The 3,884-nt window shown below is 38.0% G+C and overlaps 1 protein-coding gene across 1 annotated transcript in view; it reads right to left on the bottom strand.

The window, feature by feature from the left end:
* The window catches only part of LOC106880579 (uncharacterized), a 22,725-nt gene that overhangs the window by 1,703 nt on the left and 17,138 nt on the right, over positions 1-3,884 (bottom strand). The window lies entirely within an intron of this gene.

The following is a 3,884-nucleotide window of genomic DNA, read 5'->3' as shown; positions in this document are numbered from 1 at the left end:
AATTATTTAAAATTATAATACAGGGTATCAAGAGATACCACCACGCTGAAAAAATAGCAGTCAAATCCTGACTCTAAAACCACAATAAATGTCCGCATGGCACGATTAGCGAAGACGAAGACCAAATAAACCAGTAAAAATAAAGATAATTCCAAATCCTGGATTTCTGGCTTTGCATAAATAATAATGCTCTGCCTTCATCAGTGGAATATACTCCAGTACATAAATACAAATACATGCATATAAACAGTATACTTACATATACGGACGTATACATACATATATATATGCACGAATTTGGAATTATCTTTATTTTTACTTGTTTATTTAAATAATTATTACCTTTGATGGCTTTTATTCCCATGCTGACCACTTGATAAGATCAATATTTTAAATATCGATCTTATCCTTATTTATATAAATATATATATATTAGATATGCAATTCCCGAGTAATACCAGTTTATGATTTTACAAGGCATCAGCATATAAGTCGTTGGACTGGCTAGCTGACTGGCCTTCAACACAGGTGGCTAGGTGGTATTGATAAGTCATAAAGATGGCGAAACATCCATGTCCAATACTCTCAAATAGAATTGAGGGTGCGTTATGCCGACTGTCCATGACTCTAAGATTCTTTAACACCGGCGATATGAGAGTTATATGCTCCACTACGTCATTGCAGCTAGTCCAACGACTTATATGCTCATGGCTCGTAAAATCATGAGCTGTTTTCCCGGAAATTGCCTACCTAATATATATATATATATATATATATATATATATATATATATATATATATACGCACATGCATACATTGATACAAACACTCATACATTTGTAGTAATAATGAGCTTGTTTGTAAGTTTGTCCAAAACCACGTTATATGGTAACAGCAGAATGAGTAAGGGTAATAAAGGAGATAAAATAATAACAATGAGAGAGGGAGTGGTATCAAACAGCGACTCTCGCCCTCTCTCTCTCACTCTCATTCTCTTTGTCTCTCTATCTACATACGCACACACACTCTCTCCCACTCTTACTCTCAGTTTTTTTCTCTCTCTCTTTTTTCACTCAATCTCTCTCTCTGTCTTTTCACTCCATCTCTCTTTTCACTCTCTCTGTCTCTTTCTTTCTCTCTCTCTCTGTGTCTCTTTCTCTCTGTTTGTCTGTCTCTTTGTCTGTCTCTCTCTCTCTTCTAACAACAGCATTCTCTTTTTTTATTCGATGAACGCTGATTTTTTTTCTGGCAAACATTAAAAATATATAAGATAAGTTAATAAGATTCCTGCACCTCAAAATTAATTTTCCTGTATCTATATGCATATTTGACTATTCTGGAAGATTTCTCTTAAAGAATTGCGAAGTTCATAGAATATAAAATAAGTAATTAAGTAGTAATTTTTAAGTCATAAAATTAAAATATTGTCTATTGAAAGAAAGCTTGATAATATTGTCTCTTTAAAGAAAGCTTGATAATATTGTCTCTTTAAAGAAAGCTAAATATAAACAGAAGGTAATTATAAATATTTACGATACAGTGATGTTTGTAAATATTTATGAATGAAGAATTTTGCGAAGGCGGTGAAATTTCTTTTCATGATCTCTTTCTGTTTCAGGCGAGAGAGAGAGAGAGAGAGAAAGGAAGAGAGAGATAGAGAGAAAGGAAGAGAGAGAGAGAGAGAAAGGAAGAGAGAGAGAGAGAGGAGGGGAGAACACGTAGACGTTTGTGGTAAAATGTCTCTGTGTGTATACCGTTAATGTAATTTTGAACATTGTATGGTTACGTATACAAATGTAAACAAACTAACTTACACACAGACACACATACATAAACGCACGCATGCACCCCACCCCCGAGAAATATGCTAATTTGTTTTGAAGTTTGTGTTCCGTTGTATAAAATATACACATCCGCCTGCTATGGAGAATGAATCAGACAGAAAGACACGGTTAGCCCTACGGAAGCAAAGGCGAAGAACAGTCTTACGCAGAGAGAACTGGACCGAAGAAGATTACATTAAGGTTATTAAATCAATCAGAAGAACTGAGACAAGAGAGACGAGCGCAACACGGAAGAAGACAAGCTCGAAGAAGTCTAAATGGAAAACAGCACCTAATTGCACGAGAAGTAGATATCCAAAGAGAGAGAGAGAGAGAGAGAGAGAGAGAGAGAGAGAGAGAGAGAGAGAGAGAGAGAGAGACAGGGGGAGAGAGAGAGATAGAGAGAGATAGAGAGAGCAGCACAAAAGCGCCAAGATGAAACAGAAGATCAAGCAGCAGTAAGGAGAGAATAGGTAAGAATTAGAGAATCGCAAACGCGACAAGATGAAACGGAAGAGGAGGTAGCACAAAGAAGAACAATCGAAAGAGAGAGAGAGAACATCAAGGAGAGGAATGGAAGAACTAATTAATACTGAAACGGAAGAACAAGGAAATAATCGGAGGCAGCAGAATTCGAACGCCATGAATGTTGTGAGAAGAGTTCGAAATCATGGAAACTTAGTAAATAATCATATTTATAATGAAGAGAATGTTCAGGTTCATAACTAAGGTGCTATGGACATATTGCGTCAATTTTGTAGAGCCAAACATTTTGCTTCAGAGCGACCATTAGGAAAAGTACTGCCTCCAATTAGAAGAGAATTTCTTCCATACTTATGATCTCTGTTGTCAGACCTTCAATATCCACATTATGCTAACTTCAAACAAAACATAAGGTCATACAAGTCTGCTCTTTCTTTCGCATATATGGGCGCTCAGATTGATAACCAACAAGGATTAGGTCCATTCTGCTTCAGATTGCACGACTAAGTTTATTACAGGACTTCGCCCATGATTCTTGTTGTTGGCCAACGGAAGCAATTTGCGCAACAGTATGTTGCTGACAGCGTTCAAGCCACTGCGTTGTGGGCTCAGAATGGAGCAATTGAAAGATGTATGATGTATATCTGAGGCGATTCACAGATTGGTGAGATTATCAAAGAGAACAATGTCTATGCTGCTTGTTCCAGGATATTACGATTAGTAGAACTCCATGAGGAGCAGAAAGTCCAACAGGAATAGGGGCCTATGTCTGTCATAAATTTAGTCTTCAACATGGATCGCACTGCTGATAGGTGGAGATACAATTTACAGTCCTTGATAGACTCTAGTCTCCAGAGTCATCCGATGCCATAATAATGCACAACACGAGCATGACAGTCAATCATTTCAAGGGAAGGTACGTAGGGCATATGCACTGGCTTAGATGAAAGTATAGTGAAGGTTCTACCTGCTTGGTTTCCTCTGGAAACTCCTCGACAAGAGGAACGAAATCCTCACAAAATCAAATATACCATCATCACACGCAATTGCCTACTTTGCTTCCAGGAAAGTTTACACAATCTCCATAAGCGTGCAGTGTCTGAAACCAGGAAATTAAAATCTTATTGTTGTCATGAGAGATAAGCCCTCCGGATGAACTTCATACATTTGGCTGCCGAAAACCCAGGTATACCGCCATTACATTGGCTACTCCTCAAAGCCTTTTGCCCCACAGTCAAGAACAGGGTTTCTAACCAATAATGCCTATGCATCTCACAGACCTCGTCACCTTATACATCCACTTGTAAACCCCTATATTCGCCCCCATAAATCTGATGTGCGCACGCAAAAGCACATGGACACTCATTTATGAGCACACACTTCAAAACACGCACACACATCTAAACTCGCGCACGCATGAAGACATCTATGTATGATACTTCTCTACGCCTCCATCTTTTCACACCACCAAGCCTCAGTCTAAAGCTTATTCCCCACTCAAGAATGCTGTTGCAACTACACTATACACGTGTATGTGACATCTGCAGATGCAAATACCAAAAGTATGGATATATATAT

This window comes from Octopus bimaculoides, chromosome 2 (assembly GCF_001194135.2).
Source record: "Octopus bimaculoides isolate UCB-OBI-ISO-001 chromosome 2, ASM119413v2, whole genome shotgun sequence".
Taxonomy (NCBI): Eukaryota; Metazoa; Mollusca; class Cephalopoda; order Octopoda; family Octopodidae; genus Octopus; species Octopus bimaculoides.
Note: the sequence above shows the minus strand (reverse complement) of the source record. Positions and strands in the feature narration are given on the sequence as shown.